Below are 16614 nucleotides of genomic sequence, written 5' to 3' on the forward strand. Positions count from 1 at the left end.
ACTTTGCAATGTGATGTGCGCGGGAGCGCGCATAGCAAACGCAAGGCAAAAACGCACCGTGTATGGGCACCTTTAGCTTGTTAGCAGTAAAAAAAGTTAGTTTCATTAGTTTAGCTTTAAACAGCTTGAAATAGAATCCTAGTCTACTAGGTGCTGTATCATGTGGCACAGAGAGTGTTACTGTAATATGTACAAAATGTAAATTAATGCACAGAGCAGACACATACCTGTATAGTATGTTAAAAGTACAGTAACCACAATAATAAAATATTAAAGAAAAACAAAGTCCTATAGTAAATTACCAGATTTGTAATAATAAATCGACATAGGTGAGGTTTAATTATGTATAAAAGTGTGATTGTTTGAAGTCACAGTGTGGCAGCAAGTGGAATATCTTGCCTGCTGTATGTACAATACCTGTGTAACACTGCTGTTTATACAACACTGCATTTAGTATGTGTCCTGTACTGATATATACACAGTACTGTAGAAGGTGTGTGACATGTTAAAGGGTTAGCCAGCACTAACATTTCCAAATTTTCCAAATTTTGAACACTAAGAAATCTCAATTTGTCTCCTCTCAATAATCATCCATTGAATTTTACCCAAGAGTAAGAAAATGATCGAGATAAAAGCTTAGAATGGGAGAATATTTATTTTTATAGCCAACTCTTTCATCAGTAATAAGTTCCAAGGGTGTAGTCATAAACTACTATGTTGGTATCATAGAAGGCTCAGAGGGTTTAAAAATGGGCTAGATGCCCGAAAAAATGTTTTGCTGATATACACTGCACTCAGTGGCGTAAGTTCGTTCCAGTTGCCCGGAGGCAAGATATATATTGGTTTCTCCCCCCCCCCCACACACACACACACACATCACTATATAACCTTATATAACATACATTTATGTTCATAAATTTAGATAGATAGATAGATAGATAGATAGATAGAGAATACATTTATATTTCATAACTCAAAAGCAAACTCAGACAAAAATATGGTTGGATTTTAAATAACTGATTTAAACTTGCAGGGGGTGGAGAGGTGCCCCCTTGGGAGCAGGAGCCCGGCGGCAGATGACTCCATTGCCTCCCAGAGTTCTGCCTCTGAATGCACTTCTAGAGCAGTTCTATTTTGCATATATGTTACACATGTTCAAAAAATGACCATTGCGTTCATCAGTTTATATCTGTGGGGCAGATATATGAAGCAGTGAAAACAGAGGGGAAGTGATAAAGTGCCTGGTACTTTATCACCTGACAATCAGCTCCCGACTGTTAAGTTACAGGCTGGGTTTAAAAGGGGACATTTAGTAGCTGATTGGCCGGTGATATAGTACCAGGCACTTTACCACTTCTCCTTCGTTATCACTGCTTCATACATTTACCCGAGTACCTTATGCAGAAGTTTGTAGCATTGATATTTACTTCTTCAAAACTACTTTGCTTCTCTCAAAATAGAAAATATGTTGCTTCCTCTTCTTATTGCAGTTACACAGAACGTTACAATAGTAAGCTTTGGTTGCAAAGTCTTTGAGCCACCTGGTTCTCCTGGCATGACTTTTTGGACTCAGGTGATTTAATTTGGGATTGATCTTTAATCTCACCCCCTCTTTCTTGCTACCATTGTGCTGAATTTGACCAAAAATATTGAACATGTTACTATTGTACCTTTTATCCTTTTTCCTTTATCCCTTTTTTTAGCTACTTTTTTACAGTAATAAAACAATGACACTTTATGGCTTATCAGTTCTTCCAAATACCACTCAAGAACCTTAAAAAGTAATTTAACACTCATCATGTTACATGGTCGTTATGTCAAAATAGTTCAGCAATAAAAAGTTGCGTCTGTTGCAGATTTAGTAGTCCTATTCATTTTCGGTTACGTTATAAATTACAGCCTTTCCTGTGTTTTCAATAGCATTTAGCTCAATGTGCATAACTGGTTGGAATTACTATAAAGGTTCTGTTCATACCCTGTGGGTTGGGTGAAGAATTAGGATTTATGCATTTACTTCTGCTACAGTATTGTTTATACAGCTTTGGTTCAGTTTTGATCCCTTTTTTTGCCTTTGAGGCTCTTCCACAGTGTCAGCTGTTGACTGATAGTAGGGAAACGGCCTCGTGGTGTGAATGAAAGGGACCTAGCGGTTGGTAAACAGAGATAAGAAATAAATAGAGCACAGGCAAAAGGAGATAGTTCTGTGGGAGCCCAGATTGCCGGCAGTCTGTTCAAGTGAGATGCAGAGCCTGTCCTTTTCCCAGATTAAATTAGTGTGCGAAATCTCCTGTGACCTCCTCCCCTTCTCCCCATACTCTTTCGCCAAGTTGAACAGCCTCTGCTGTAAAGTATTCATTTTATCCAGGGACAAGTTGGACAATGGAACTCTCCCTGATACTTACAGACAGCTGTCATGCTTCAAAGTGCTTTCAGTATTTCATTTTTCATTGGGTTTTTTTTTACCTTGTAAATGAACACAGGGCATAATAGCAAATGTGCCAGTTTAGTCAGCTTGCAATGTCATTAAAAGATCTAACATGTTCAAATTTAACATAATATTGTCCACATTATCTCAAAATGTAATGTTATTTTTGAATCCCCAAAACTTTATTGTTAGTAAGTGAATTGGATCAATGTACTTTTTTTTTAATACATTGGTTGGATTTCTTTTTTTTACTCATTGTAAATCGGTTTCGTTCTTGCAATTTCCTGTAAGTGTACATGAGCATCATCTGTTCTACCTGTACAATACAAAAATATTTTTAAGAATTATTGCAAACATATTCACCATCTGAGTGATTATACAGACCTTCTGCAACCTTGAGGGTCACTATGTGGAGTGTGTACATAGAAAATGCATCAGCCTATTGTACTCTGGCAGCTAATGAGATTGGTCGTTAAGTAAATGACACAAAGCCTACAAAAAAGCTTAGTAGCTCACTAGAGTATCATAAAGTGTCCCTGCACACCATACAATGGCACAAACAGTGGACTAACCTAGCCCACCCTGCTTTATTCTACATCACTGCATCCCTCAAGTCAGCAGGAAAGACAGAACAAAAGGCTAAAAAGCACACGGTAAGTCAGTCTGACAATTTTGCCCTGGGGAAAAACTATGGAAACCTTAGCCCATCTAAGTGTCTGAAAATCCGTTAGTAGACAAGTAGGTCGTAATAAAGGGATGATTTTTACCCCTCATTTGACATGAATAATGATTGCAAGCTCTTTGTTTACTAGTCCTGCTCTTTGTATTTTTACAGTACTTGCTAAAAGTTTGAGATTGTAGATTGAAGTTTTAACGGAACTGGTGCATGAATTATGCAGATCACAGGGTTTTAGTCTTCTGTTATTTAAATGCAGCAGATGCTTTGCTGTTCTAATATTAGGACTAATATCATAGTGTAGAAAGACCATATAGCTACATTAAAATGATAAAAGAGCAAACATATGGTTCAACACAGCAGTTTATGGTAGTTCCCACTTATTAGTGAATGGGATTTATAGCTTTCCAAAGTGCATGTCCTAAAGCACAAATTTAATTTAAAACAGTGATTGAAAAACTGCATTTCACATTGATGCAATGAGATTTTGATGGGATGCGATTTTAAAGGCTGGAACATTTCGACGAAGAATGGGGAAACAATTATAGCAAAAATATGTGCTACTGGTGCTATATACATATGTCATTTTAAGAGAAAAAAACTTTTTTGCTATAAAAAAAACCCAACATACGGTATATATATATATATATATATATATATATATATATATATATATACACACACACACACACACACACACACATGTATGCCATAGTACAGTATTTTGAACTTGTACAGTAGTTTTTAAGTTTTTGATATCTAGTTTAATCATGTGATCTAATGTATTTATGGCAGAACCGCGATATATTGCAACACGTTTAGGTGAGCCCTAATGTATATAAAAATAGGTTTGATTATTATGGTATAGACATTGGGGCTTCTAAAAACATATTCATGCAAACTTGTATTTCATGTGATTTATTTTAATTTAACACATGCCTATGCATATGAATTCTGTATATTTTCCTGTCCCACAAAATTAGACACCAAAAAGTTTCTGTGCACTTTACTACGTTGAACAGTTGATATTAATGAAAATGTAAAACTCAGTTGAAACACTTTGAACATCTGTAATCGGAAGTCAGTTTCAATTAGCTACTGTATGCTACAACTGATGAGAATCTTTCTGTTAATTATTAGCCATTGCAGTATCTAGATTGCACTCCAAACACATTGGCTTTAAAAAATGAAGTGTAAAAACAAGAAAAAAATTTTTTTTTACATCAATATACAATGAGAAAATATTAGAAAAATAAAAAAAACTTGAAGAAATGCAACTTTCCCTAAGAAATATAATCATTAGCATTCAAAATTTAGCATATAGTAGTTCAGAACTAAATGTACTGTATATTCTACACCAGAACCAAATTATTCATATTGTGTCAAGTTTATCCCTTTACTTCATTTAGCTTAATAATGTATTTATCAGCTAAAGGGTTCAATAGAGCAGGTTAATGACTACTGTCATAGATCACAAACAGGTGCAAAAGTAGTTTATTCTACCACTTAACACATGTAATAATGTTGTTATATTTATAAAATAGTAACAAATTTAATCGTGTTGTGTAGTTTAATGTCTACAGAAATTTGGATAAAAATACTTAGGATTAATTTTAATTATTTACTACTATAGTTTTTATTGAGGATTTTTTTTTTTGTTTGGTCTTGATAGTGCAAAAAAAAAAAAGAGTTTTTAACCAAATCTATATCTTCTTCCTGGTCTTGACTAGCGTGGAGCAGTTTAAGTGGAGAGTATGTTCATTCCACTTCCATCACTATAGTTTAAGGAACCTAATATAAATTATGTAATTTATAGTAACATGTGAACTGAAACAAAAATATTACTCTGCCTTTATAATGACCATTTATCACATGCAAGCTATATTTTGTTGTATAATAAACATTTGATGAGTCATTTCGCAGATGATTGAAACTTATAAAATTGCTATTTCCATTTTTTAGGTTACACCACAGTATTTATTTTCAGTAAAGGCTGAAAAATATTTTTGGCTAGATCTAAAAAAAAAAAAAAAAAAAAAAAATCCTGTAGTCACTATAGCAGTTGATGATGAGGGAAACTGAAGTAATGAGTTATTTATGGCGGATACCTAAGTTGAAGAAAGTAGGGTGCTGCAGCTTGTGTATTGGTTGTCCCATGACAGTCCTGATATTTTTTACAATTTTTTTTTTTACATTTTGACTGTTTTATTATCCAGCAATGTGGATTGTGATGTACTCAGATTACTTTAGCCAACAGAGTGCTTGTTATACGGCCTTTATTTTACTGATTTTATCTGAAAATTTTCTGGAAATAGCAAATTTTAAGAGAACTTTACTGTAGTTTGCAAAACAGAATCTCTGCATGAAAGAAGGAAGTAATACAATAAGCAAATAGATACATGGCACAGCAGGTAAAAAAAAAAACATTTGCAGTATGGAGAGTGTTTTCTTTTTTTTTTACAAGATTTCAGGTCAATAATACACCTGGCAAACAAATAATTTAGTTAAAATACAGCATTAAATATGAAATATTAATATTAGGGTATTGACGAAAGTAGACATTGTAGAGTTACTGTATAATAGAAATAAAGAGAAAAAAAACTATTGTTACAAAACAAACATACCACAGCACTACATTTTGATAATTATCAATATATCATACCAACTAAGCAAATTATATTGATGTTGTGCTTGGAAATATCCAGTGACAGAATCAGGGAAGATTGGAGCAAAAATAGCTCAAATACTGTTTGAGAAGTACATCATTGTGACAATAGTACAGTATTTTCAAATGCCTGAAAAGTAAATGAAGAATCAGGAATATCTTATCAGGTATTATGGCATGAAATGTTGGTGTTTGTCACATAAAAATTTGGAGCCCCTGTAAGCGTTTTTTTGCAAAAACCCCACTTCAACTAAAACTATGCTTATAAACGTCTGTATCCTAAACTGAATTGAGAACAACATATACCTGTGGCTTACATATTTCTATATACTCTGTAGATATATGGAGCTTGTGCTACTTCTACTATTTATGAATTACAGCTACGTATGTCTACACAACAAAATAACAGCTTTCATTTGAACGATAAGACGTCATATTGTGAATTTTAAAAAAATGGCACTTGTGAAAGTGTAATATAAAGATCATTAAGCTTCTTTATGTTGTAGGTTTTTAGTGGTTTGTTTTTGTATGTTTTTTGTTTTGCCTGAAATTGTGCCTTAGTAAATATTCACTGCAGAAAGTATCACAATATTTCCATAATTAAGTTACTGTGTTTTATACACATTTGATCAGTAGAATTTGGTCATAAGTTTTTCTAGTCCAACTGTTGGGACTTTTTATCTCTTTTGGCCTGACAGTTGGCTAGTCTTCCCATAAGTCAGCCTTATACATCATGGCCTTTCAGATGCTTCGACATGGTTAAATAAATAATAATGGAAAATATTGGGTGAAAGATCTATTATTAAGCGATATAATATGAACACAAATCCGTGAACAAATACAAGGGGGTTCACCACACTCCTGTGCTTACCACTTCTTATGTGGCAATCCTTTTTATGTACAATCCTGGCTGCTGAGGCAAGCTCCTATATCCACATAGTAGACATTCTGTTCAATGTCTTCCTGATTTTTACACAATAGCAATTTAAATGAAGATTTCATTACCCACTTGAGGCCCAACGACCAGTTCAACTAGAGATGGTCCTATGACAGCACTCTCCAGTTGAAAAAGACCACTCTTTTTAGTCTGTCTCATGTTCCAACCTACCAGGTTTGCCATTGGATGTGCCACAGTACACAAATCACTTGCAGACACACTGTGTGTGTGATTCCTACATGTGTGCTAAAGCAGGATGTGGCTGAGTACAATACCTACTGCCTGAAATTATAATGGCCTGATGCATCTGAAAGTCAAATTTCTTCACATTGTCCAGTCTACAATAACATACATACATACGTACAGATGGAGCTACCCTCAGTGTTGTGGATCCTGGCGATTGTATCACCAACTGCCAGGACCCACCATCAGACGGAAGGGGGCACGTGCGCACGAGATGCTTGCGCACCCCATTCCATCGGAGCTGACCGATGCCCTTCTCCGCCTCCCCACAGCTCCCCCGTCACTGCACGCAGCCACCATGCACCCCCTTATCCCTGCCCATCTCCCTGAAGTGGAAATGAGCAGGGATTCCGCTCTCACTACCAAGTGATGGGTACGCACGTGCGTGTGAGAGGCTCGCACATCCACATCAGATGGAGCGCCTCTCCACTAGCTGCCACCAGCACAGGGGATCCGGCGAGAGATGGCATTAAATGAGAGGTGCTCCATCTGTACAGTGCCCTCACAGCACTGTATATTCTCCATGTACTGGTATTGGTTACTCCTCCGTGTACTCCAGTTTCCTCCCACAATCGAAAAAAAATACTGGTAGGCTAATTGGCTCCCAATAAATTAACCCTAGAATGTCTGTGTGTGGTAGGGAATATAGATTGTAAGCTCTGGTGGGGCAGGGACTGATCAAATATTCTCTGTAAAGTGCTGTTGAATATGTGTGTATATAAGAAACTGTTAATAAATAATAATAATATATACAGTACATAGAGTACATACATGGTTAACATAGTACAACAAAAGCAATAAGAGTTTAAAGGTCCATGCACACTGGGCGATTATGCCCAGCGTGTAAGGACAGTGATGACCACTGTCATCGCTGGGGGGGGGGCATTCAGTGCATACACATTGAGCAGCTTTTCCGCTGCCCGCCGCTGTCATCGACAGGCAGACAGCTTTGCATAGCACAGCGCTATGCAAAGCCGTCCACAAAGCCACTCATACAGCAGATGAGCGGCTTTCCCAGCAATGATAGGGGAGCGCACATAACCGCTCACCGCTCATTGGCGGGTTGTACACACTGGGTGGCTTTGAGCTAAAAGCCGCTCAAAATTGTTGTTTTGAGCAGCTGTAAGCTCAAAATCGCCCAGTGTGTATGGGCCTTAAAAGAGTTTAAACAAGAAGAGGTGTCCAGCAACAAACCTACATTTTCAATGTCCTAACAGACCCATGTCTTCACATACTGTATACTCCACAGCACAATTATGTGATTTTTCTCATTTCTGCCCTATTCATACTGCAAAGTTTGAAAAAGTGCACACTTATCATATAAGATATACACAACTTAAAGAGGGACAACATGTTTACATTGCTACTGAGCATTACTGCAGTTTATGAGTTATCAATTAAACTCTTCTTTGTGTACCTTTGACTAACTTGATTTTGACACAGGCTCTTTATTTATTTATTATTTATTAACAGTTTCTTAAATGGCGCACACATATTTTGCATGGCTTTACAGAGTATAGCTGAACATTCACATCAGTCCCTGCCCCAGTGAAGCTTACCATCTATATTCCCTACCACATGTACACGCACACTAAGACATTCTAGGGTTAATTTGTTGGGAGCTAATTAACCTACCAGTATATTTTTGGATTGTGGAAGGAAACCGGAGTACCCGGAGGAATCCCACAGAAGCACGGTGAGAATATACAAACTCCGCACAGTTAGGGCCATGGTGGGAATCGAACCTATGACCTCAATGCTGTGAGGTACTAATGCTAACCATTACACCATCCACACTACTTTTTAATGCTAAGTATTGTCTAATAGATATCTCGCTTACTGTATTTCTACTACACTGATTCTGTTTGGAAGAAAATAGTGTCTATGTACAGTACACACTTTCCATGAGTCCACTTTTTTACTTTTTTGTTGAATTTATAAAAGTGCCTAACTTAATGTTTATGATTCCTACTGTTTTAGTTTTAACAACATATGAAAGCAAATGAGAAAATAAAATTGCTAAGCAATATAAGCCACTATTTATTTCTAGTATTGTCTGAGAAGTCTCTTGAGTGTAGAGCTAGCTGTAAGAAAAGAATGTCCTGGACCGCGTATATTACAGGTCTATATCCATGGCCAAAATCTAGCATTTGCTTATAGCTGGCATGTCCAAACTGTGGCCCTCCAGCTGCTGTGAAATGGCACATCCCAGCATGCCTTGCCATAGTTTTAGCATTCCCTAATAGCAAAACTGTGGCAAGGCATGATGGAACTTGTAGTTTCACAACAGCTGGAGGGCCATAGTTTGGACATGCCTGGCTTATAGCAAGTGAAGGTATTTCATGTTCTTCGCTGTTTTCAGGTAGAATGGTCATTGTAGCTCTTTTCATTTGGAATACATCACAAATGCAGGAGCTATATGAGGAAGGCACCTTGGATCAAGCAGAGTCCTTTTATTAAGCCAGAGCTCAGATTTTGCATATGGTACATGGTAATTCTTGTAGGGCACTTTATGGTTTTTGGTTACACATACTCTAGTGTACAAGGAATTGTATGAAAAATAATATATTATGCAGTAAAACAAATTGCAAGACCTGTTTTGGTAATGTGCAAGTTCTACAATCTATGGGCCTGATTCAGTCCTATTCACGAGGCAGCGTATATATATATATCAGAGAAAAATAGAGAGCGCCAGAGGTTTCCACCACCTTTAGTGCAGTAAATGTGTCAAATGTACAATAAAGGCAACAGCAACGTCCAATGAGTTCATTGGACGTTGCTGTTGCCTTTATCGTTACATTTGTGCAGAAGCACTGTAGCATAAATCCACTATACAAGTGTCTTCACAGCAACGCCTTTTTGTGTGGAATCAGCTCCATTCTTACCATCGTATATACCCCAGATAACTTCTGGAAGAACTTCAGTAGCCTAAAGCCACTGTACTAGTGCCATCTACAGTGCTATCTGTCTGTGCGGATTGAGTTCCACCAGTACCATCTTATCTATCCCAGATATTATCAGGAAGAAATTAAGGTCATCTGACCCCGGTTGACCCTGCCGAACGTCCACCTTTACTTGCTCAATTTAGTCCAGTCCCAATCAGACTTTCTATTTACGGCCAGCACTGTTCTGACTACTCTGTGAAGATTCTTCACATCTAGAAAAGTATGGGACCTACAACAGCCCCATCATATATGGATGTTTAAAATCCCTTATCCTGTTATTACACCTATTTAAGATTGCGACCTCTATCTTTTTATTGAATTCCACCATATAATGTGAGAATATTTGAGGCATCTACATATATTCCTGATCGTGTCTTTTTTAACCCCTGATGAAGTCTTTCTAAAGACGAAACGCGTTGGGTTGTTACGGTCTCCAAAAGAACTGAGACACCACACGTTTTCTTACAAATGTTTTAATAAAATATGTCATTTTTTCAAAAATGTTTTGATTAATTGTACATTTGACACATTTACTGCACTAAAGGTGGTGGAAACCTCTGGCGCTCTCTATTTTTCTCTGCTATCCTACCTACTGTCTCCCACTAACAGGGGAGTCTCTTTAGAGCAGCAGCCTTCTGCGTGGCGCGACTAGAGTCACTCCTAGTTGTATATATATATATATATATATATATATATATACGCTGCCTAGCAAACAGGTAAACTCTGCAAGACGATCGTCCGCCTGTCCCCGCCGCCCGAATCCTATCACTAGCATGTGTATGCTCACAAATCCCCTTGCATGCTGCCCCAAGGAGGAGAAATCATTCGATGGTTGCTCACCATCGAATGAGTTCTCCTCCCTTCGCTAACAATAGTCAGCCTGGACTGACTTTTCCAGAACCTGCTATCCTCCAAATTGGGGGCTGACGCTCACATCCTAACTGTGCGGAGTTTGTATATTCTCCCCGTACTTGCGTGGGTTTCCTCTGAGTACTCCGGTTTCCTCCCACAATCCAAAAATATACTGGTAGGCTAATTGGCTCCCAACAAATTAACCCTAGACTGTCTTTGTGCGTACATGTTGTAGGGAATATATAAGCTCCACTGGGGCAGGGACTGATGTGAATGTTCAAATATTTTCTGTAAAGCTCTGAGGAATATGTAATAAATAATAAATAAATATGCTTCTCTGTTCTTTAAGACTACCTACAGCATTACCGCATACAGTAGTGTTCACTCTAGGCTGTTTTAGCTGATTTAGCATCACCCTGCTAAAACAGCCAGGCCCATCCATCCCTGCCGCTGCTCTGTGGAGCAATTAAGGGAAACCCAGCCTGCTTAGGTGCCGGGCCCACCCACATTCGTGACATTGGCAGTTGGGCTCACCCAAATTCATGATATCAGTGGGTCCACCCACAATTGTGATGTCAGTGGCCCGCCCACATTCAAAGTACCACTTTGCTCCGGAACCCTGCCCTGCTGTGATCCTAAAGGGATCACTACATACAGCATGATGTTGTGCTGATGTTTTGAAGGGACTAGAAAGAAATACTGTAACTATTCCCCCAGGTTTGCTGGTCATAACCACTGGGAGAATTGGCACCCATTGTGATTGGCACCCATTGTGATTATTGGCACCCACAAAACTGATACTTTCAAATATTTTCCAGGGCCAGTGTAACTTTTTCATTTCATTTGCCCATTGGCTCTATTTATTTTTCATGCTTTTGTTAATTTTTACCATTTTGAAACATTGGGTATCCGGATTGGTTTTTTCAGACTATTGTTCTTATTTTTTAGTGTTGCCTAAGCATTTGCCATTTATGCCTAATGAAGAAATCCATTATACCCAAAGTGACTACAACACACTTAGAGACCATTGTATATACTCCACTTATTGCCAAAGCTTTTATGTTCAAGAAAACTGCATCTACAAATGAATACTACATTATTTATCTGTATTAAACATAACCTATTCGTACCTGAGATTTACGATTTCTCACTGAAATTGAATAATAAATAGACTGCAAGGTATTTATGACTTGATATACATATGTCAAAATCATATTCTGCAAGGATTTTGTATCTAATATTCTAGCTATGGTTACTAAGAACAATCCCTTTGGGATCAGATGTGCAGTACTACATTTTGAATAAATGCAGGTTTGAAATACCTTGTACTCAGAGGCAGATAGACCTCATGGGGCCCTAGGCAAGATACCAGTTTGGGGCCCTCCTCCCTGAAACAATCCAAAGCGTATTCTAGGGATATGAGACCTTGTGCACGCTTTATCCCAAGAATTTTACTTGACCAGATTATATCCAATTACTGTATATCAGAACATACTGTACACTTATCCACAGCAACAGCCCAAAAAGATGCAGCCTGCTGAATAAATTGCAATGGATGATGATGAATGATTGACAAATTCAGTTGACATCATTACACACAAGCTGAAGTGACACCATAAATAGGGATTACAAGAGGCACAATTTGTACCAATGCTTTAAAGGCTCTTAGGGGTAAATTTACTAAGTTGGGAGTTCTATTGAAGAATCTCCAAAATGTCATAATATCTTTGCATACTATTTTTAATCCCAGTGACCATATTCTTACCTGAGATGAGATGTTGATGCTTTTTCAAAAAGTTATCCTTATACAGATGGAGCAGGCTACATCCTTGCTGGCGGATCGCCAGAACGTCCCCGCTGGCGATCCGCCAGCAGCCTCGCCATCCATCATACTGAGACGCGCGTGCATCTCACGCGCACGCGCGTCTCAGTCTCCGTCGCCAGCGCGACGGAAACCCTGTCTGTCTCCGCCTCAGGGAGACGGACAGGGTTAGGGGAGGTTAGGGGGGTCCGGGCAGGCGGCGGGGACCCCGGGTTACCGCCGACAAGCCGACGGGGACCCGGGGGAGCGGATGGAAGCGCCGTCGGAAGGGGACGCGCGCCTCTCACGCGCGTGCGACCCGTTCTTGCCATTGATATGGCGCTGGTGGGGGATGGCGGCTGGCGTCGCCATCCCCTGCCAGGATGGGACATGCTTCATCTGTATACAGTACAAACTACTTTATTTCATAGATTTATGTTACATATCAAGTAAATTGAATATACAGTAAGTTAATATTGTATAAGTATAATTAGCATTGAAACTTTGATGCACAATGGAACCTTATACAGTAGCAAACAAATCATTCACACTACTGATTCAGGTTGACTTGGTAAACTGAAAACATTGCAACTTACCGAGCACCTGAAACCCGGCCCCTGCCCATCTGAATGCCCACCTTCAGCCACCGCCGATTCTCCTCGGTAACATGCAAGGGTATATGTAACGAGAACACATCCCCTTGTATACCTCCACTGCAGGAGAAATAATTAGATGGTCACTGACCTTTGAATGATTTCTCCTACCTTCATAAATAGAAGTCAGTGAAAACTGACTTTATTTGTGTGCGCCTGGATGAAGACGGGGAGGGTGGCTGACGTCCTGTGATGTCAGCCGACTACTCCCGGCAGGCCAGTAGCATAACTATAAATTGGGCGCCCCCCTTTAATATAAAGCCCACCCCCCATAAAATAAAGCCTGCCTCCAACCCCCAACCCCACTGCTGACCCCTCTGCTCGCCACTGCCGGGACCCGCAGATCTACTTGTCTGCGGTCCCGTCTCTCCACCGGGCAGGCTTCTGTGAATGAAAATGACCCTCACAAAATGTCCGTCCCCTTACAGCAGACCATTTTTGAGAATGCTAGAGGAGGCCCCAGCATCAGTGCAGCCAATGATAGCCCCGCAGACCCCCGGCGCCCACACTTACTCAGCATCTCTCCACGACAGCGGGGTCTGCGGGGCTATTGTTACACCACTGCGGCAGCCATCGGCCTGCCACATTTACATGGAGATGCTCAGTGTTTTCCTGGGTGCACCCTCATAAATCATTTGCATACTTTACATATGCGTAGTCCCCAAAACATCAGAATGGGGCTATACTGTGAGTCAACAAGAATCACCCTCATTATGTACACAGCAAAAGGAAAAAAGTGTCTAGGTTGCCTCCAACTTGCACAAGGTCGTCATCAGAAAAATGTCAACACAAACAAAAGTCAATATGAAAATAGTTGACACATGAAAATGTTGACATGAGTTTTTTATGTCTTTAAGTTTTAAATTTGGGGTGTACATTTTTTTACTTTTAGCACATGCGCACCCAATTAGTGTACCTTGTCCACTCACATAGCTCACTATGCTTCAGTCAAGGTTACTGTACCTAATTGTAGTCCAAGTGGATGTATGAAAAAGTTGTAACATAAAACAAAAAGTGAAAAATTCGACTATTGTCAAATTGACATTTTGAACATGTTGACATTTTGACCATGTCCACCTAATACATGTTGGCCAATAGCGGTCAACCTTATTACTGTAAATCTACCACAAATATTAATTATCTACAAAATCTGAATCAGTTATACATAGTTCTAAATGATTAAGAGCACAGAAAAGAAAACTAGTGCTGGAATTTTGATTTGTTCACCTATCAGAGATTCTCATTTAATCATACACTCCTAAATCATTATAAGAAGAAGCTCTTGATAAACACTTGATTAAAAACACCACTTAACAGAGTTCATTGACAAACATTCACTGGTGCAAATATTAAACTGTGTAACTTGCTATAAATACACAGGAGATCCTGTCATGGCCCTAAGTGCTCTATGGTTCTACCACACACTAATTATTATAATAATAATGTTATTTATATAGCACTTTTCTTCCGAATGACTCAAAGTCGCTTTACAGACATCAGAAACATAGCACATTGTACAAGAATTGGGTTTTATAGAATATAGAAAACCACACAGTAAAACATCAGAAACCCAGAAAAAAGAAATGAGCATACTGTATTTTAGGGTTGGTGAAAACATTTTGGGTTATAACTCATATGGGTTGTATATTCCATCCCCAGGTTAGGCAGATATCTTGGGCGCACTATGTAGGATACCCTATGTGAAATACATCATACATAGAAGAGATGACAAAGTATTGGTGAGTGCAGTTTCCTAACTCGTCATGTATTTTACATCACATCCACGAGCACAACAAGTGAGGCAGCCATTTTGGGTGCACTAGGAAGGGTGAGAAGTCTGATGGGCAGGTAGACATTGCAGGGCAAAAGGTCAACTGCATGGCTGAGGGTGATGGTAGCAGTCCGGGGCAACATGGTGCAGAAATGTTAGGTCTAGGCCAGTTGCAATGGCAGTGCCACGATGTCAGTTGCTGAAGGGGGTTCTACCAGGGCTGAAGTAAGCAGAGTAGGAAGGTGATGGACAACCATGCTGATTCCCTTCCTCCGAGAGACAAGATGAAGGCCATGGGCAAGTCATGGTGTTATTTCCTCTTTGCTCCACCAGGACACAATAAGCAACAGTGTGCAGAGCTAGGACTCGGGCAGGGAGCATGTGTGCTGCTGCTGTGGGAGCAGGTAGAACATGGTGTTAAGTGGGTATCTTCATTACAATGGTACTGGGGTTACAGATGTGAGACAGTGTGTTGGGCACTGGGGTCGTAGGACACTGGGATCACACTCTGGTGTAGAGGACTCTATTAGGTCACTTGTCATGCTTCCCGGGGTTTCTGTTGGCCAGAGCACCCGCAGATGCCTCTACTAGGTCACTGCTCATGCTGGCCAGGCTCTTGCTGTCTGCTGCTTCCACAGATGGAAGTTCATGACTTCATGAACTCATAATTTCATTCAGTTTTAAGTTTGAAAATGTGCAGGCTTATCTGTGATGTTATACAGTAGTTTATTGATTTATATGTGGTTCATTAAGGAGAAAACCATATTTAATTGTCAGCCAATGTCTGTTTATAGGCTAATCCTAGATTCATAGAAGAACCGTTTTGTGAGTTATCATCATTAGAAGGTTTAGGTTGAGGGGTTTTCTACTTCCTTTGACTCATTACTTCTCCAATGGAACTGACAAGTCACATGACTAGACTAGCCATGGGTACTCAACTCTTGGCACATCAGTTGCAGTGGAACTACAGATTTCAGCACTTCCCACCACCATTTTGATGTTAGGGCTTGGTTTAATTGTTGCAGGACTTGTTGGGATGTGTATTGTATTTACACAGCTCATATGTCATCCATATTCTTAAATACAGTACCTGAAGTACCCGGCGTTACCTGGGTTTATATTTTCCAGTTATTAAGTTATCAATAAGCAGGATGTAACCATCAACAAATTAATAAAACACTAATAAGGTGGATACCCAGTGTTGTTTTTGTCTTTGGGGTAGCCCTGATGCCCAGCTTGTCTTTATGTTTAGTTACATAGTTACATAGTGGTTAAGACTGAATAAAGACGTGCATCTATTGAGTTCAACCTTGGTTAGAGTGTATGATCTATTTGTTACATCCCTTAATATATGTTTTGTATTCTTATTTATTTAGACAGATTATGATTGTTGTTTTTACCCAATATATATTTGGCCAGACTTATTTTAAATGTATAGTGGTGTCTGCCTACACCACCTCTCCAGGAAGAGAGTTCCACAATTTGACTGCCCTGATCATAAAAAAAATTTCCTACTAAAGGTATGAAATCTTCTTTCCTCTAAACGCATGCCCAAGTGTCCATGAGTCCTTCCTCAAAGCAAAAAGGGTGCCTGACCATTCCTTATATTGGCCCCTGATATAATGGTACATGTTAAGCATGTCTTG

At 39.1% G+C, this 16614-nt stretch overlaps 1 protein-coding gene across 7 annotated transcripts in view; it reads left to right on the forward strand.

Annotated features, from left to right (window-relative positions):
• ST18 (ST18 C2H2C-type zinc finger transcription factor) overlaps window positions 1-16614 on the forward strand; it is a 248881-nt gene that overhangs the window by 2796 nt on the left and 229471 nt on the right. The window contains exon 1 of one of the 7 annotated variants that reach the window (XM_083187395.1): window positions 2979-3078. The exons of the other annotated variants lie outside the window; for them this stretch is intronic. The gene's annotated coding sequence lies outside the window, so the exon portion shown is untranslated. Of the gene's footprint in view, window positions 1-2978; window positions 3079-16614 lie in introns of those variants that run through there. 7 annotated transcript variants of the gene reach the window in all.

The sequence above is a fragment of the Crinia signifera genome, chromosome 5, assembly GCF_055691185.1.
Source record: "Crinia signifera chromosome 5, ASM5569118v1, whole genome shotgun sequence".
Classification (NCBI taxonomy): Eukaryota; Metazoa; Chordata; class Amphibia; order Anura; family Myobatrachidae; genus Crinia; species Crinia signifera.